The sequence below is a fragment of the Triturus cristatus genome, chromosome 1_1 (genome assembly GCF_964204655.1).
Source record: "Triturus cristatus chromosome 1_1, aTriCri1.1, whole genome shotgun sequence".
NCBI lineage: Eukaryota > Metazoa > Chordata > Amphibia > Caudata > Salamandridae > Triturus > Triturus cristatus.
The window spans coordinates 978,744,696-978,765,368 of record NC_140579.1 but is presented as its reverse complement, the minus strand read 5'-3'; the positions used below and the strand labels follow the sequence as shown (position 1 = coordinate 978,765,368).

At 44.7% G+C, this 20,673-nt stretch overlaps 1 protein-coding gene across 4 annotated transcripts in view; it reads left to right on the top strand.

Annotated features, from left to right (window-relative positions):
• The first annotated feature begins 4,122 nt into the window (after positions 1 to 4,122).
• The window catches only part of BRPF3 (bromodomain and PHD finger containing 3), a 628,641-nt gene continuing 612,090 nt past the window's right edge, over positions 4,123 to 20,673 (top strand). For all 4 annotated transcript variants that reach the window (XM_085651054.1, XM_085651053.1, XM_085651052.1 and 1 more), the window contains exon 1: positions 4,123 to 4,534. The gene's annotated coding sequence lies outside the window, so the exon portion shown is untranslated. The remainder of the gene's footprint in view (positions 4,535 to 20,673) is intronic.

The window sequence follows — 20,673 nt, the reverse complement described above, 5'->3', positions numbered from 1 at the left end:
TTTCTCCCGCTTGGCCAGGAGGAAGCACATGGAAATAAAGCGGCGCAGGGAGGGCAGTATGTCTTTGGTGTATTGGTGTATCCCAAAAGTGCAAGATGAGACCCAGTTCCTCCGCCCTTACCCCTTGAAGCAATATCCAAGGGTGAAAGATAAATGTGGTGAATACATTTAAAATTCAGTGATTGGTGTCTAATTGCTCGATTTGTGAACAGCAATATGTCCATATTTTATCTGTGAGGGGGACACCCAGCTCCTCCGCCCTTATCCCTCGGACCTTGGCGGTGGTATCAGGTTTGAGTGAGATGCAAGTACGATAGTCGTGAGACTAGGTGATCATCATCCCCATTGGTTGTAACAAGCATCAAGGGGGGGAAATCCTCAGGGGGCAGCGAGTGGGAACGTAGGGAGCAGGGAAAGCAGTGTATTATGGAGTCTCCAAAACAAAAAAAACAGTCCAAGAAGGGTAAGTCATGTAGGGGAGGTTCTGCAGTTGGCTGTACAACATGGCCGTCCATAAATAGATTGCCATGGTGGAGAGGTGAGGACAGCGAAACACTTGTTGTACGTGCTTTTCTCTGGCCAGCGGGAGCCAGGGATTATCAGCAAGGGGGGTGTGCAAGGTAATAAAGAGAGCCCCCCTAGTAGCTGCCGCAATCTACGCCACGCCCAACAAGTCGTGGACACCGTCTGGATAACCTTGACGTCTAGCAAGATGCCCTTCGGCAAGATTAAAGCATTTGGGAGATCACTCAACTAGGACCGCTCTGGTCTCAGAGAGGGGATGCAAGAATCCGGATAGTACCAGCGATAGGAGTACTGGCATTGGTCGACCAGATAGTATAAGCCGCAGCCCGTGCAGGTAAGAGTGGTGGGGCCGGTGGGATTTCAATATTCGACCACGAGGGAAATAAATAATTAATTGTTCCTTGTGGTCGTATGTCAAAATCCCCCCCCCACCTACCCAGCCCCACTGCTCTTCCCTGCACAGCTGCAAGTAGGCGAAGGAGGAGACCAGGCAGAGGGCAGAAAAAATATCTGTGGTAAAGGGATAAGTATATTCAAAAATAAATATAAAAAACAAGGGAGTATGACCAATTTTACGATGGATACACAGCCAGCAATGGATAGAGGTAGCTTAATCCAGCGGTCAACCTGGGAGGCAGGTTTGACCATTGCCAGTCCGTAGTTTAGTTGTAGAACTTGGTCCCCGTCCCTATAGGCTTTGCTGGATGATTGCAACCCAAAATAAAATTGGTATGAGCTGACTTAAGACCTCCAGAACCTGACCAATATTTGTTCTAGTACTTCAAAAGGGAGGGGGGGTTAAGCAATTTAACACTTGAATCAGAGTTTTGTTTTCTGTAGGCGTGGAATGGATGGATTCATCAGGTTGGTCTTCTTGCAACAGCTGAAGTGAATTGCCATTTTCTTAGACACTTTTTCTAGGTTTGTTGAATGAGTCAGGTGACGTTTACAGGGGTTTAATATTTTTGGGAACAAGTTGGCTCGGCATATTGTTGCAATGAAATTTTAGTTACGAGGGCACCTGAAGGACAGCCATTTTCGGCGAGACATAAAAATAGTCCCTCAATATATCCTTGAACATATTTAAGATTTCTGAGCATTTCCTTTGTCTCTTACGGGTAAGCGCAGTATCGCTGTCAATTAAAGCAGGTTTGGTATTTTTCTGCCGGCGTTTTTAGGTCTCGCCTGGCGTAGGCTGCGCGCATGCGCAGTCTCACTGGCGAGATTTAGTGTTAACAGGGTATTTTGTGTAAGGGGCTTTAAGCCCCGCCCCTCTGTTCCATTGGCTGGCGTCACCGTTTATGCTAAACGGTGGCCAGCCATTAGAACAGAGGTGTCGATTACGTTTTTGCTTGGCTTTTCGAGCCGTCCCATTTGTACGGACTCGCTTGCTTTGTGTTGGTCGCAAAAGGTTTCTTACCTTTATGGGGCCAAACACATGGCCCCATAAAGACAAGAAACCTTTTGGCAGAAGCCGAGCAAGTACGTCATGGCGAGCGCTTGTGCAATGTGAGCATGCGCAGAGCCTTTCGGTCCTAGCGTCGCCTCTTGTTTTATTCTCCTTTCAAGGGGTTTAATTCAGCTTCCTAAATTGGTATTTTGAAACACCAGAAATAGATTTTTTTACACCACTTGTCTTTCATTTTCATTAGCTGGTGTTTATATTTCCCTGCATGGAAAACGGACATAGACCGCTCTCGACTTTTAAATTGTTCGGAGGAGACGTGTTATGTTACAAGCGGGTGCGCCGGAGTTATCAAGGAATGATCTTTCAGTGAAGTGGACGGCCGTGCCTCTGCTCTTAACCTTTCTGTGCACGCATGCATCCAGATTAAACGTGGAATGCTTCCGATAGACTGGCCGTAGTGGTGGTATTTTAATGTACTAGAGGGAACGGTCGGCTTTGGCAGTTATTGCATAGAACCGGAACTCAAGCTTTTTTTTCCAAGATGATAGCGTGCCCCGGGTCGAGAACACAAAGAGCCGTCCAGGTAATACTAATGGTGTTTAATTCGGTTGAACTGCTTTTTCTTTTATCATATGTGGCCAGAAAGGTGTAAGACGATGCCGAGGTGCGCGCCACTGATGGAATGGCGACATGTTTACAGTGAAAGTGCTCCACGCCTCAAGCGGCCAGAGCTGCCGACTTTGCCGACTCGGCTCAACATCCTGTGATTCTGGGCAAATCACTTATTCTCTCCCATGCCTACCCCCCCACACAAAAACCCATGTGTACTTCTGTAATGTGCCTGATGCTCATGTAAAGCGCTCAAACCTTTGGGTTGTGTTCACGCTAAAACTGCTAAATAAATTGTTCGGCGGAGACGTGTTATGTTACAAGCGGGTGCACCGGAGTTATCAAGGAATGATCTTTCAGTGAAGTGGACGGCCGTGCCTCTGCTCTTAACCTTTCTGTGCACACGCGCATCCAGATTACACGTGGAATGCTTCCGACAGACTGGCCGTAGTGGTGGTATTTTAATGTACTAGAGGGAACGGTCGGCTTTGGCAGTTATTGCAGCAGAACCGGAACTCAAGCTTTTTTCACAAGATAATAGCATGTCCCGGGTCAAGAACACAAAGAGCCGTCCAGGTAATACTAATGGTGTTTAATTCGGTTGAACTGCGTTTTCTTTTATCATGTGTCCAGAAAGGTGTAAGACGATGCCGAGGAATGGTGACATGTTTACAGTGAGGGTGCTCCACGCCTCAAGCGGCCAGAGCTGCCGACTTTGCCGACTCGGCTCAACATCCTGTGATTCTGGGCAAATCACATATTCTTCCCCATGCCTAACCCGCCCCCCCCCCCCACACACACAAAAATCCATGTGTACTTCTGTAATGTGCCTGATGCTCATGTAAATCGCTCAAACCTTTGGGTTGTGTTCGCGCTAAAACTGCAAAATAAATAAACAATACATAAATAATCAATCTGAGGTCAGAGCATTCGTACACTTACGAGCTCAGCCAGCACCATATCACCTTTCTAAACAAGCATTTGCAATGCAATAGGTCTCGCATTTGCGAGAGTTTAAGCTATTGGCGTTGTAAATGGCAATTCCTTTCATTTATGTTTTAAAAACCAACACGTAAATAAAAGGCATTGTCATTTACAATGCCAACAGCTCAAACTCTCGCAAATGCGAGACCTATTGCATTGCAAATGCTTGTTATTAAAAGGGCACGATAATTTTCATATCAGTTACAAGGCAGCGGGGAATATTATGGGGGCTAATTCTATTTTCCGTGATACGTGACAAAATGATACACTGTTTGTGAGCCTCACATATGAGGAAGATTACTGTTCTCTGTGACACCAGAATGGTTAAACTAAGGGAATACTAGCATTTTTCTGTGACACGCATAATAGAGTCCCTGCGTTTTCTTTAACCTTGCTTAAGGGGTTGGTATTCACTGTGACACCTGCAACGGGGAGGGGGAGGCGGGTCACGGTGGTACTCGGATCGTTACTACAGCCATCTGAATATTCCTTTGCCGGTATCGGTAGGCCCCTCCTTCCCGCTTTTCTCTGGCGTGGAAGGGAAACATGCAGGCTCCGGCCGCTGTACAAGCGCGCGCCGGTCCCGCCTCTTGGCAGTACACAGAGTCCGGCTGCAAGAGACCCCCTACACCGCCTGGCACGGCACGCCTCAGTGTCTCGCGCGCGCCTTCCCCTCCAGTATTGCTTCTCTCGCGCGGGCCTTGACGCTCATTGTGCCAGTATCGCCCCCGTCAGGCTACGCGACGGCGGCGCCTGCCCCCCCCCCCCCAATCCAGTTCACACCTTTACCAGCCACCACGTATCGTCTGCCCTGGACACCCCCCCCCCCCCCCCGCTGCTTGCCCCTCCCCTGGGTAGAAAATGACAATGTGACCAGCAGTCTCCACGGAAGAAGCCGGACTAACGCTGGCGGGGCGCCGGGACCTAGGGGTTGTGGCGGGTGGGGCGGAATCCGATGCCCCACCGGGGCCGGGAGGAGAAAGCGCGACGCCCGTTTGCAAGTCCCAGGTGAGTGTTAGACTACCCGTACCCAAAGCACAGGTATTTATTATCAGGTTTCGAATCTGTCACCATCTTGGTTTCTTTTCTGAAATAAATAGCCCCGCCCTTTCTCCCAGTTTCTGAATGGTGATTGGTGGACTTTAAAGCGACGGAGATAACCTTCTTGCTGGCTGCAATAGGCTTTCTTGGCCGCCTGTCACCCAGATGGGGGCTGAATGTTGTAATTGTCCATCATGCTTGTGCATCATTGAGAGTGGGCGGAATTCCTTAACCCCTTTGCTGCTAGGTCTCCGCCCCCCCTCCCCCCCTAAGCCTTTTTTGGGCTATTTGGGGTAGTGCGTGCTTAGGCCCCTGTAACTTTTTGACCACATGAGGTATCCACGCCAAATATGCGACTTTTTCTTCCAACATCATGGGGATTCTAAAGGTAACCAGGGTTTGTGGATTCCCCTGGAGGGGTCCCAGAAATTAGCCAAAATACAGCAACATTTAGGTTTTTTGGGTAAAAATTGGAAAAACGGTCTGCAAATGAAAGCGTCTGGGTTTTTCTCTGCAAATGGTATCAAAAAAGGGTTTGTGGGGCTGAAATCACAATTTTCCCAGCTTTTAGGGAATGACAGACTTTTGTCAGAAAACCAACATTTTTTACACAGTTTTGGCATTTTTCTGGTACATAGCCTATATTTGGTATTTTTTGTGCTTTTAACCACCTTCCAGTTAATGGTAGAAATGGATGTGAAAGCAATAATAGATCCTGGAAATGTCTACATTTTAGAAAAGTAGATCAAATTCTGAATTCAGCAAGGGGTTATTTGTGTAGATCCATCAAGGTTTCTTTATAGAAACTAACAGTTAAATATAGAAAAAATTGAACATTTGTTGAAAAAAACAGCCTTTTGTGTCAAGGTTTTCACCTGTAACTTCTTCTAATTATGACAGCTCTTTGAAAGCAATATACTGTTACATCCGCTGGCCCTTCCTGGTTGTGGAGATATATAGGACTTGTAGGTTCACAAAGAACCTGACAAACCCAGAGTCAAAAACTGAGCAGCAATTTGCAATGGTTTTTAATTATGTTCCGGGTGTATAGCAATTATTGTGGGAAAATGTATACATGGAAAAATCGGTATGAAAGACACCTATGTATTTCTGAAATGGGAACAAATTATAGTTTAGAAACAGTACATATTTGCACATTTTCGAAATTGGGAATACTCATACTAGCGTGAGAATTATCGGTCATTTTTCAAAATGATTTCTTTTTTACACAATGTCTTTCATTTGGAAGGCAGAAATGCATAAAAAATCAATAGGTAATAACAGTTGCTTTACAAATCTGAATTACCCTAAGTCTCCCGATAAAAATGGTACCTCACTTGTGTGGGTAGGCATAGTGCCCACAACAGGAAATGGCTCAAAAGCCAACATGAACACACCACATTTTCACAATGAAAATTTACCCTTTTTTGGCAAAGTGCCTAGCTGTAGTTTTTAAACTCTAGCTCTGCGGGCACCTTGGGAAACCTAGCAAACCGATACATTTTTGAAAACTATACACCCAGGGGAATCCAGGATGGGGTGACTTGACTGCCTCCCACGAGGGTCTGTTACCCAGAATCCCTTTCAAACCTAAAAAATTGTCCAAAAAAACTCATTTTCCCCACATTTCTATGGTGGAAAGTTCTGGAATCTGCGTGGATCCACAAATTTCCACCCACCCCGCGTTCCCCAAAGTCTTACGAGAAAAATGGTACCTCACTTGTGCGGGTTGGCCTAGTCCACGCGACAGGAAACGGTGCAAAATGCAACGTGGTCACACCTCAATTTTGCAGTAAAGAATGACCCTTTTTTGGCAAAGGGCCTAGCTGTCGTTTTTTAACCCTAGCTCTGCCGGCACCTAGGGAAACCTAGCAAACCTATACATTTTAGAAAACTAGACACCCAGGGAGGGGAATCCAGGATCGGGTGACTTGACTGCCTCCCACCAGGTTCTGTTACCCAGAATCCCTTGCAAACATAAACATGCATTGGCATAGCCAATAGGTCCCTCCTTTGGGACCTTATAAGGGTTTAGCCATGCAACAGTTGATGTTGCACCAAGGATATTGTGCTGGATAACCAAACACTTATAAGGTCCCAAAGGCGAAACCTATTGGCTATGCCAATGCTTGTTTCATTTTGTTTGCTGATTCAAGAGGGATCAGTAAAAAAATAGCATGGTGGGGGGAAGTAACATGGCTGGGATGTAGATTCACAGACGCCTGGGGAAGCAGTTCAGAGGGATGCAGGTTGTGGGAAGCAACACAGAGGGCATGAGTGAAGGAAAGGATGCGGGAAGGGGAAGCAAACAGAGAAAGGAAAATTGGGAAGAACACATGGATGAGATAGAGCACAACAGTACAGAATATTGCAAATGTTTCCGTTCTGAAATGATGCGACTGTGAAAGAACTAAAACGAGTCTCTTTGAAGCTACATCAAAGTCTTCGTCGAGATTTTCTTTTCCACCCTGAGGGTGAGGGCAGAAATGGAGGGCACCTGCTTTTAAGAAATGGTGGTGCTCAGCACCGGCAAGACCCGGCCCACTTAAAGCCCTGAAGGGGTGCCCCATTCAGCACTGTATACTGGAAGAGAATCACAAACAGCTTTGAATTAACAACTGTCTATGACAGACCAAAGCTCTGATGAGGGAGGGCGTGGGTTTGGGATCAGTGGCCTGGACAGCTTGTCATGGGCCCTAGTCGAAGTAAGGAAAAGAGCCATTGACTCATGTGAGAACTGTGAAACACAGGAATATTCTGAGTTCAGAGGGCCCCTCGGGTCTGTGTCCCGGTGCCACTGCTCCTGCTGCACCAATTGACATTACGCCCCTGTTGTGGGTAGCTGTTCTTCAGCATGTCACGTGCTGTACAAATACCCACCATACCGTGTGTCGGGCCCCTGCTGCACTCTGGGGCGGGGCCTGCCTGGCTTGTGATGCCGCTTCCTACTGTACTGCTTGGAATGTAAGGTCCGTATCCAAACAGCCACCGAGACTCGGCCAGTTTTTCAGGGATGTGCACCATCCTGTGCCTGAACCCCTCCACCTCTGTGTGCACGTACTTGCAAGGGGCAGGGGCACGCATGCAGTGCACCCCTCGCCCCCGACAGCCGGGGAGCCGGGCCCCGCAGCAGCCGCTCATCTGGTACGCATTTGCAGACTCTGAAGTAAACCTTCATTAAGTGGCAGGAGCACACTGCTTCTGATTCATTCACCAGCGCAGTGAAACGCTCAGTTTTCTTTCACAGAACCTTGGGGGGGGGGGGCTAAAAAGCACCACGTCCAGGGAGAATAGGGATTCTGACGGCGCGTCTCACTCCCGGACTCCCAAATATAAACTCCCTGCACGTCTTTCACCCTCAGACACTCACGCGCCATATTTACTCAAAAGGTCATGAAAGGAACATTTTGTTTCCCCGCCCCCAGTTATTTTATAGACCTAAATTAAGCCTGCGCCCTCGCCTCTGCTCTCAATTGACTGTATGGGAACACTGTAAAGAAAAGAAAGGAAAAAAAATCACACCCAGCTGCTGATGAATGCGCGTGTATTTGTTGGCTCATGACACCCTACCCACCACCCAGGAAAAAGTTTGGATATGACTTTTGGTGGAGTTGTCAAGCCATTTTTAACGTGTGGTAGGAAAGCACGGACTTTGCAAGACTAAACCACATGGGACACTTGTTCTAAAGAAAACTTACTGAAAGAAACTGAAAAGTTCTCTTAAAATATACCTTGGGCAAAGAAATAAGTTGTTCCAAATCATAATACAAACTTAGCAATATGAAACAATGTTCCTGTCGGTAGCTGAAGAGTGTCATCATATCTGAGACTGAGATGCATACTTTTCACTTAAAAGACAAAAATCCAAAATCGCAATTTAATCAAAAAAGGTTTAGCAAAGAAAAGATTATGTTGATAAACAGATATATACTAAGCAAAACGAAACAGCATAGCAAGCTAGATAGAAACTACAGTCCATCAGAATAGTGAATTACAAAGTAGAACCCTTAACACAGGCAACTGGTCACAGGTAGAGACCGGGAGATCACAGACCTGAGCTTCAAACATAAACTTAGAAGGCAGTCAGGCCAGATCTGTCAATAATGGGACCTGGGTCTAGTGGAAAATGAATTACACTATGCTGTGGAGACTCAGAACGGGAACTTTGAGGAAATCGTCTACATGAGTAAAGTCTGAAAGTCTTACGAGTGAGCATAAAATTCGGGTATTGCTGTGGGAACACCAGCAAAAGTCCAGACTACCTGCAACACCAGAGACACAAAAATCATTGATGCAAAATCCCACTAACCTTCAGGCACTTTGGCAAGACATGAAAACTCAAACCATTGTTTTGCACTGAACTGACAGTGCCCCCTGCGGGGGTAGGTTGGCATGTCCACCTAAGGGGGGCTGGACTTGCTTTCTCCGTACGTGAATAAAGAACCTGCCTCCGTGGCTCCGTTTAACGACGTTGAGTTCTTTCTTGTTCGGCGGGGGGCAAACTCAAGTCCCAGGAGCACTCAGTGGGGCAACGTGTACCCAGCAAAATACATTTGGCGTCTTGGCTGCTGCTACTGATGAATACAGTTATGCAATAGAAGTCTCCGTTTGTGTTCCCAGGCCAACCCCTGACTTTATCACTTCAGAGCAGTGACTGGCCTCTGAACACAAACAGCTCCCCGACACCCCCACCCCAACTTCACCCAAATCACTCACTGCTGAGCTCCAGCACACTGCTGCAGAGTTGTTTGTTTTGGGGTGTTGGTGTGTGGCAGCATGGGTGAGGGAGATGGGGCAGGGCAAAGAATGTGCTGATGAAGTGTTAAAAATCTCGCCTGCTCTATGCTAAACAAAGAATAAAAATTAGTTTGTAAATGTGCCACTGGAGCCAAGAGTCCCCCTGAAGATTAGCACCGTTGCCCTGGGCCCAGCTTGCCCGTGCCAAAAGCCGGCGTTGCCTGCTGTGTACACAGATCAGGGCATGTTTCCATTACTGCGAATTGGTTGAGCGAGACGCCCTGACCAAAAGGCACTGCTTTCACGGCAGTGTCCGCGCAAAATGCACAGCTGACTGTGGTATTGTTGCCAAAAGACTGCCGACCCTTCGTAAACTTCGCCACGGAGTTATCAACACATCCGGCGTGGTTGATACATAGTGGTGGTAGTAGGGTAATGATCGGTGGCCTAAAACAAAAGCTGACCAATCTGTAATCATGGCGCAGCTATCGAGAATACACCGGAGTAGAATTAACAGCAGGGCACATTTAAGAACAGTACTAAACACAAGGAAACAACAAGCATTGGCCGCGCGGCCGTGAAAGCAACGGCCGCGCGGCCGTGAAAGCGAAAGTAATAGCGATCGCGATCAAAGCGAAAGTGATCGCGATCGCTAGGACGGGACGCGCTGTGTGGCAAGCACGCGAGTGGTGCGCGCGCAGCAGTGATTGGCGGCTGCGCACGTGCACGCTCGCGTACACTCAAGCTTTAGGCCACAGGCAGCACTTTAAAAATCCCAAATACAAAATGTCTCTCCGAGCCAGCGCAAGCGCTGGGGCTCAGCAAGACCTAAAAATTGTCAAAGAAAACACATTTTCCCCACATTTCTGTGGTGGAAAGTTCTGGAATCTGCGTGGATCCACAAATTTCTACCCACCCCGCGTCCCCCAAAGTCTTACGAGAAAAATGGTATCTCACTTGTGTGGGTCGGCCTAGTGCCCGCGACAGGAAACAGCGCAAAACGCAACGTGGTCACACCTCAATTTCGCAGTGAAAAATGACCCTTTTTTGCCAAAGGGCCTAGCTGTAGTTTGTGAACCCTAGCTCTGCCGGCACCTAGGGACACCTACCAAACTCACACATTTCTGAAAACGAGACACCCGGGGGCTTCCAGGGAGGTATAGCTTGCGTGGATCCCCCAACGTTTCCTTACCCAGAATCCCCTGCAAACCTCAGTTTTAGCGGAAAAAATCACATATTTCACATATTTTTGTGTGGGAAAGTTGTGGCATCACCGGGCTCACTCAAATTTCCCACCACCCAGCGTTCCCCCAGGTCTCCCGGTAAAAATGGCGCCTCACTTGTGTGGGAGGCCCAAGTACCCGCGACAGGCAAGGGCCCAAAACTTAGTGAGGCGACATCAAAATTGCCTATCTCAAAACCACCTGGTTTTGCAAGGGGGGTCACCTGGGTTTTTGGCCCCGTGCTCGGCGGCCATCTAGGGAAACCTACCAAACCCACACATTTCTGAAAACTAGACACCCGGGGGCTTCCAGGGAGGTACGGCTTGCGTGGATCCCCCAACGTTTCCTTACCCAGAATCCCCTGCAAACCTCAATTTTAGCTGAAAAAATCACTTTTTTCACACATTTTTGTGTGGGAAAGTTGTGGCATCACCAGGCTCACACAAATTTCCCACCACCCAGCGTTCCCCCAGGTTTTCCGGTAAAAATGGTACCTCGCTTGTGTGGAAGGCCCAAGTACCCGCGACAGGCAAGGGCCCAAAACGTAGTACCTCTTCGCCAACAGACTCTACATCTCCTAGTGGGAAAGTCTTTTGAGGATGTGGGAGGAATGTAATCAGGAAAGTGGTGATCTTTCAATCGAACCACATCCTCCACCACTCCAACTCTAGGAACACTGCCTGTTCCACAACAACAAGGCTGCCTATCACAGATTGCTGAAACTGAACAAAAGTCAACTTTGATGCAAGAGAACCCTCCTTGAACACAACTAAAGCATTGAAAGTTGCTAAATTAAAGAGATGGATGGCCAACTTCTTATACCAAACGTAAGCCTTACGAATAGCAGTGTAAGGTTCCAACCTCTGTTCTACTCTATCAACACCACCCATGTGCTTATTGCAGTCTAAAATGCACACAGGTTTGCGCACTTCAGAAATCTGACCCCAAACAGCCACAGGTGAAGTACTCTCATCATGGATGGTAGTCAGCATGTACACATCCCTCCTGTCCACAAATTTCACAGCTAGTAGTTCATCACTACGCAAGGAACTGCACTGTCCCGTCTGAAGTTTTCTGCAAACAAGATCTTTTGGATAACCTTTACGGTTAGAGCGGATTGTGCCACAAGCAAAAGTGTCCACTTTGAACAATTCCTTAAACAATTGCACAGCAGTGTAGAAGTTATCAAGGTACAAATGGCAGCCTCTGTTAAACAGTCCTCTAGCAACATCCCACACAATTTTCTCAGAAACTCCAAAAGTGGACGGACAACCAGGGGTGTCAATAGTGGAATCCCTACCAGTGTACACATGGAAATTAAAAACATATCCTGTCCTACTCTCAGACAACGTATATAGCTTAATTCAATAGCGTGCCCTCTTGCTAGGGATGTACTGCCTAAAAAACAAACGGCCCTTGAACAAGACCAAAGACTCATCAATAGATATTTCTTTCCCTGGAGTATAGATCTCTGAAAATCGATCTACAAAGTGATCAAGAACAGGCCGAATCTTAAAAAGACGGTCACATTCACCCTGTGGCAACGCCAAAGACTTATCAACAAAATGCAGCATCCATAGCAAAAGTAAATACCGATCACGAGTCATAACTGCAGGAAATATGGCCGTTGTCATCAAGGGACTGCTAGACCAATATGAAGCCATGGACGGCTTCCTTATCAAACCCATCAATAAAGTCAAACCCAAAAACTTCTTCATCTCTTCCAAATTTGTGGGAGTCCACCGGGTAGCTCTAGAGTGGGGCCTAAGTTTGTCACTGTTGTCCCTCAAAAACTGTTCAGCATACAAATTAGTCTGCTCAACCACCTCACCCAACAATACATCATCCATAAACAACTTAAAAAACTGTATAGGCAAAAAATGTTCACAATCAACTCTACACCCTGCATCACCACTAAAGGCAGGCAACACCGGCTGCACCATGTTTGGATCAACCCAGAGTCCAGCACTTCCAGTAGGAGCCTAGCAGCCTCAGGCTGCAATCCAGATGCTTCTTGCACCATCGGCACAGCAGTATCCTCCTCTAAAATAGGCACTTCATCTGCACTGAGAGTAGCTTTATCTGCACTGAGAGTACCTTCATCATCCGAGGATTCCATGTGGAGAGAAAACTCACTGTCTGAATCTTCCCCTCCCTCCTCTCCCTCAGACGCACTGTCAGTCTCATAATCCTGCTCAGAGGAAGATTCAAGAAGCATACCAACCACCTACTGAGCAGTCATTCTACGGCTAGCCATACTGCTTACTAATAAAAGTAACTTGTCAAACAAGTCAACAACAACAAACGCTTTGTAAAATAAGTAATAAACAAAATGCACCTTTATCAGAAATACCTATATACTCCAAAACGATACCACTCACTTGCCAGAAGCAGCTAAATTCACCACCACCTACTCTGCACAGACACAGTATGGATCAACAATATCCCACTGAAAAAGAAAGAGAAAAGAAAATTACACGTAAGACAATGCAAAACACATCGCAAAGAATTCCTTGCACAAAACACTAAATAAGCTGCTATTATGACACCACTTAAAAAAAATCATTCATACATGACAAAAATACTCATTTGGAGAAAATACAACAAAGATGTTTTTCTTACCAAAAAAATTCAACTACGCAAAACTGCAGAACACCACTGTCGAAATCGCAAACAGGAATCAAAAGCTTTACACTAGAATAAAAAGGAGAAAAAAACATTACAATCACATATGCAAATAATGCACCAGTCCACACACAATCCACCAGCCAAGCTAAGGGGTAGGTGGGCCTAAGAGTATAAATACAATATTCACCCCTGTAAAAGGGGAGCAACCCTTGCCCTTGAGGCCACTTCCAAACACAAAAAAAAAAAAAAACAGGTGTCTAGTGGCTTCTGCCCCCCTTGAGGGCAGATGGGCCTAAAACATACTGCTATTCTGCCACCCAAAGGGGGCAGAAATGACCACAATCATCCTCCTATAAAGGGGAGCGACCCTTGTCCAAGGGGCCGCTCCCCTACATAAAAAAAAAATACCCAGGTGGCCTAGTGGCCCTACAAAAAAACAAATCAGCCGATCTGCCCCTCAGGGTGGCAGAAACGGCCAAATTAATGCTCACCAAATGGGAGCAACCATTGCCCAAGGGGCCACGCCCCACAAAAAAATCCCTGGTGGTCCAGTGGGCCCGATTTTTAAAAAAACATGGCGATCTGGCCCTCTGTGGGGCAGACACAGCCACAAATATTGACCCCAAAGGAGAGTGACCCTTGCCCAAGGAGTCACTCTCCACAAATAACTCCCTGGTGGCCTAGTGGGCCCTACATTAAAAAAGCATTTGCAATGCAATCGGTCTCGCCTTTGGGACCTTATATGTACTTAGCTATGCAGCACATTAGCCTGCGCCCTCAAACATCTGCTGTTCTTTGACATGGAGCGAAAGTAAGCACCAAACTGCGTGACACGCCAAGTATTGGAACACACGGGGAGAAATATTGCCTTTCAGCGATAAATGGTATAGTCTAAAGCTCTGTTTTTAATATAAAATCTGGGCCTTCTGTGGTCATATCACTGAAAATACAAGATTAAAAAAAAATATTATTGTCTATGGGTGCTCGTGGAAGACAATTTCTATAGACTGAAAACTAGAGAATGCTGAAGTGATGCTGGTATTTTACTGACCTCTGCTGGTCGTTTTCTATCAAGAAAGTTAAATAGAGTCAGTTGATCGGAAACAAAAGTCCCTAAGCGGAAGCAGACAAGTCCTAGGGCTGATCTCCAAAGCCCACAAACCATATAAACATATTAAGTATATACTAAAGTATATACAAGAGGTTTCAAATGCTCAACCTCAAAATGGCGAAATCTGCCCCCCCCATGGGGGCAGACAGCCAAAATCATAAGCCCCCAAAGGGGAGTGACCCTTGCCCAAGGGCCACTCCCCATTACATTTCTTTAAAATGGCCAGTGGGCCGATTAAAAAAAAAAAAAAAAATGTCTGTACCCCCCCAGGGGGGCAGACAAAGCCAGAATACATTGCCCCCAAAAGGGGGAGCGACCCTTGCCTACGGGGCCGCTCCACCCAAACAGTAACGACTTGTCCTTTTAAAAAATGTTAAAAATCCCTGGTGTCTATTGGGCATTACTGCTGCATGATCGCACGATCGTGCAACAGGAATGCACAAAAGACATCGAGGGAAAGGAAAACCCTTTCCTTTCCCTCGATGTCTCTTTGAAAAATCCCCCCCCCCCCCAGCCCCAAAACTTACCTCTTTCTTCAGCAAATGGCTTCAGCAAATGGCTTCAGCAAATGGCTTCCTGCGTGTCGGTGATGAAAGGGAAACCTCCAATGTCATTGATGACACGGAGGAAGGGGGCGGGGGGAGGCAGGGGAAGGTCTTCCCCTGCCTTCCCCGATAAAGAAACCCAGATCGACCGCCCACGGGGGGAGCGCCAGCGCTTCCCCCGTGGGTGGGTGGGTGTCATGACGAGCTGGACTCGTCATGAGCACAGCACTCAAAGGGTTAAGGCCACGAAGTTAATTGGTTGGTTGCTGTTCCTGTCTACTCAGAGTAAGGAGGAGCCTGGTTTAAAGAGACAGTGATGATCTGGAACGTTCTTTAGGAACAATTTAGAGCTATGGAAGGGGATAGGTTAACTACGTTTATGGGCAGGTCATAACAGAGGGTTAGCATGTGAGGGCATGTGATGTTAGAAGACTTTTTTGGGACACAAGTCTGACTGATTTGATTACACTTTGAAGCACAATCTAAATTATGACCTTTCCCATTGACTTTATCAACTTCACTGTAAAAGTCCTTATGATATAATCAACATTTTCTGTAGTTCAGGTACTCCTAATAAGTAAAAGCCTTTAGGTTCACGAATATTCAGGTTTAGGTTGATCTAGCAGAAGTCTACAGCATATTCTTGGCCTTAAAAGCCATCAGGATGTGTGTGGTTTAGTTTTTTTCTGGAGTTTGGCCCAGAGCATAGTTGCACAGTTTAGAAGTGCACTAGCTTGAAACCTTATTTGTTTTCGCAATAAGAAAAGAATAAACAATTCCATTTTCGATCAATTATATATAAAACTATTATTGATGCTGGCCATTCAGCAACCCCAACTAATTTGCCCGTCTCAACAACTGATTATGGCCTCTCTGTGAGGTCAAACATTTGTAATCATATGGGAACATAGATTGCACAATGGTGTGTATTAGTGTTTCGTATCCTATTCAGCTAACCTCGTGTTGTGGAAATCTTAATTTCATACATTAGATTGTGGTAGAGTTGTCTCAGTACCACAATCATGATATGATTGAAAATAAAGCTATTCAGGCATTAATAAAGACTGAAAGCTGTGGAGACCCTGGAGGTAACCTTCAGTGTCCCTAATATGTTTTTGAGATGCAAACATGTATCAACAAAGTTACAAAGAATTGTACTCACTCTAGCTGCCTGACGTCCTAAGTGTTTTGAAGGATTTGAAAGCAGTAAGTGATACCTAATAGTCTTCCCGTGGCCACATAACCCCTCAGAATATGTATGGTTTCCTTGTTGTGTCCTGACGGTTTCCAAGAGTTTGGCCCAGAGCATTGTTGCTCAATATATGTGCTCTAGCCTGAAACCAGGGTTGTTTTCACAATAACAAATGACTACATTCAATTTACAATAAATTATTTATACATTTTTTCAATAATTATTGATGCTAGCTGTCCAGAAAACCCAACTATTTTGCAGCCGTGAAAAACAGATGACGGCCTCTCTGTGAGGTCAATCATTTGTAATAATATGGGAACACGGATTTCACAATTGTGTGTATTAGTGTTAAATATGCAAGTGTCGGGAAAAAATCCTTTAAGCAGTGCAAATCATTTAATCACCACATCTGCAACAAAAGGGAGTACAAAAAGGTTTATTGTACATGCCAGGCTAATTCAGCTGGGAGAGTGATGTGCTATGAGCGAAGCACAAGTCAGTCTCAACTAACATACACTTCAAGTCTACTTCTTATAATACTAATTTTGGCCTAGATCCATATTTAATACAATGTTCACAATAGAAAAAGCTTCCTGCTTTTCCATTATGTCCCACCCAGATTACATACATTTATTTAAAGAACAGCTCTTTCCTGTTGTTTGTGACTTCTCATGCCAAACTAACAGACTACAAAGGAAAACATTCTTGCTGCTCTGAATTTCCTGTTAAATATCCTCGGCAGGATGTTCTCAGCTCAAATACAATGAAGAGGAAAAAACACTTAAACCAAACCCCATTGAGACCTTTTTCTGAAAGCAGGCTGTACGTTATTTCCAGATACAATTGTGCAACTTTAACATGCATGTTTAAACAGCATTATACAGTTTTTCTGTCTTTACATAATATTTCACAGTGTGTGGGCACGTGACAGATAAAACTGAATAATTAGGTCCTAAATCTAAATTAGGGTTTTGATTCCTTTCATTCCCCTCTCTAGTCGATTCTTCGACTACTTCTTCACTACCCCTGTGCATTTCTTCCAATTCTATATTTTGCATCTCTTTATTTCTCCTTATAGGGAACATACCTCCCACTTTAGCTGTAACCCTCTTGCAACATGCTAAGATAACCTGAAATACTAGGCACATCAACAGCAACAGAACTATTATAGGCAACAAGGCCATAGACAACCCGACATCCAGGGCGGCACCCAATCAAACCAGCCAGTGAACCACTCATCTGGAGCACCCCCCTCTTTCTTCATCAGTGCATGCAAATTATGAAAAGTCAATATGGCCTGAGTTAGATTTCCTTCATCTTCATCATTCGCCAGTATGACAGTACAGCATACTGAATTACGTTTTTTTACATACTCCTCCTTCGATTGCTGTCATTAAGTCCAAAACATATCTGTTTTCCATCACCATAAGTCTGATTGAACGCAGCTCTTCTTTAATTGCATTAAAGCCATCTTCAGTAGCATTTATGGCTTTCATCAGCTCCCAGCGGGTGATCTGAACCCAGCGAGCAGTTGCTTTTGCTTGAAACATAGGTATCAGACTTCCAAAAAATGTTTGGGACTCTTTAGGCACATCCTGCCACACTGAAGTTCCAAAGTACTCAGCCATCCTTATTCTTCTGTGATGATGCAGCAAAGTTGATGCTTTACTCATGGAATGCAAATGCAAATCTTTTATTTCTTTTGCTGGTATTACCATAGATGGAGTATGCAAAGTCACCAGAGAGCAGATTCCTCTCCAGTCGGGGGGTAATTGAGTGTATATTCGAGCTCCACACTGCCAGTAAAAATCCATAAGGCTGGAGGTACCGCCCTGCATATCGGCATTGTAAATAGTTAAACTGCAATTGAGATTCCGTCCCACTTTAACAATCCCATTTCCCTGAAAGCAAAGAGAAAATCTCATTAGTTTCACAGCCAGCTTAGGATGACGTTTAGTTCCAGTCCATGTATATCTCTGGATGTTTTCATCCCATACTTGCTGACATGATGCTTTTATATCATCAAATCTCAAAGGATTTTTTGTTTCTGTGCCATTCCATAAAGATATGGCCCTACATGAAAACCTAGCTCCAGTAAACCATTTATTATTGGCAAATACTGATGCTTCAATAGTTAATACTGGCCTGGCTGCGCAATCTGGGGGCAGTGGTTTGGCAGAATAATTATTACAGGTGGATGGTGGATTAGATCTCCCTAGAATACCTCGTTCCAATACGGCTTCCTCCCAATTTGCATAACTATATTTCTGCCCTGCTCCTTTCATTCTGGATATCTCACTCATTATCTCTGTTTTATCTGTCAAAATTTGCAAAATTTCAGGGGTTGTATCAAACCTGGTTGTATTTACTCTGGCTGTCAAAGGACTAACATGCGTTGAATGTAACTGTGCTTTTATCCTACACAAGAAAAGATGCAATAAACACTTTGTCATATTAACAGGCACTTCTTTAGGATACACTAAAGGTGGTGTTTCTATGGTATGGGGAATAAGAGAACATACATAACAACTATAATTTTGTATATTGGTACCTATATCATGCATGCTTTTGTACCACAAATTATCAAGTAGAGAATCATGCAGAGGATGTATATCTGTTTCATTGAAAACAGCTCTTTGAAAGCGTAATACTTCTTCCCTATGGGTGGGATCTTTTGCATCTACATAACACATAATACAATAGCAAATTATCAGAGTAATAATCATAACCACTGAACTCATTATTATACTATGAAAAATATAATTTAGCTGTCTCTTCAATGTATAATTTGTTCTTGGACCATTGCCTCTTCCACTCCTTGTGGGAGTGAGGCCAAACATGGAATAATGTCCGTTACGTACACCCAATTTCGCATCCCCTCCACTTTTACTGCTGTTGGCGTGCTCTGTGTTACTTAGTAGGGGCCTAGAAACCTGGGATCCTTCCATGTTCCATGTTCTCACAAAGTTGCGCATGAAGACCCAGGAACCAATGCTGATGGCTGTAGACAAGGGCAGGGGTGGTGCAGTACTGTTGGCCTGTTGCAGCTGAACCCGTTTAGAATAAACCTGTTCAGCTTTTGTTAAGGCAGACATGTATGCATTAATTTCTTGCCAAACACTTTCTGATGCAGACTTGGTATCAGAACGAATCATTTGATTTTGTTTAAAAGAAAAATTAGAATGCATACCTGTTACGACTTGGTGAGTGGTCAAATGATGATCTTTTGAAGGGGCATTTCTCAATGCATACAGAGCAAGGGGAAGGCAGTAAAGCCAATTCTTCTTCAGTGTCTCACACATTTTTGACACTTTGCTTTTCAATAAGCCATTCATCCTCTCAACAATTCCATTACTCTCTGGGTGGTAAACTTGGCTGCCTGGTCAGCATCACAACTGGAGCAGGGTCCCGAGTCAATCCATCGCGAAAATGGACAGACCACTAATAACAAATACCTATTTTTTCGTCTAAGCACATTTTTGAGAATTGCCACCAGGGCGCGTAAGACAATGTCTAATCACTGAGTTTTATTCACGCACGGACAGTTCATAGCCATCGAATGGATTTATTTGATATATTAGTGATTTATTTATTATTGAGGACTCTTGTTTTATTCTGTCATCCAAATTTTATGATACTGTGTTTATTCAACTGTAATTCAAACTATTATGTATTGTTACTTTTTTCTCAGTCATTTTTAACCATTGTCGTACTTTTATGGATACTGTGTTTATCCGAATAAAGTTTTGTGAACTGAAATACCTATATCCATTACATTTTTGTATCATATCTACAAAATCTATGTGTAACTCTATGAAAAGACCTATTGGGCTTGGAATGGAGGATGAAGGCATTTTTGGTGACCTCTTATTAGAGTACTGATAACACACATGACATGAAGCTAGAAATACATCAACTAATGGTCCTAGATTAGGGATAAACCAGTTTTTATTTAATTCATCCATCATTACTCTTTTAGAATTGTGTGTTGGTAAATGAAGTTGTCGAAGGGCTGTTATAAGTAATGACTGAGGCATTATAACTTTACCTGAAGTTGCTGATCTATAAAGAAGATCTGGAAATCCAGTCACTCCCCCCCTTGATTTATAGAGATCTTTCTCATGTTGTGGCGCTGCATTTTGAATGTCTAATAATGCCTCTGTAGAAATATTCTCATAGTGTTGTATCTCAACCTCATCATCTGCATCTAAAGTGTGCTTACTGCATGTTTTCATTTCATATAAACTAGCTTCCTTTGCTGCTGTATCAGCAGCTTCATTTCCCTTAGACACCAAATCTGTTCCCTTTGTATGTGCCTGGCACTTAACCACTGCTACTTGACATGGTATTTGTAATGCAGCAATAAGTTCAGCTAAAAGATGTTGGTGTGCTACTGGTGTCCCATCAAATTTAAGAAATCCTCGCCTTTCCCATCTCATCAGCCCTGAGTGAACTGTGGAAGCTACATATGCTGAATCAGTGTATATTGTTACTGGCTGACCCTGACAAGCCTGTAGGGCCGTTATCAATGCTTTTAATTCAGCCACTTGGGCTGAGTCTTGGGATGGCAAGGGTAAGAGGTACAATGTGTGTAAGGTATAATCAGTAGGTGTACCAATAGCCTCAACAACAGCTGCACCTGTATGTCTTTTACCTGTCTCCTGGTCTAT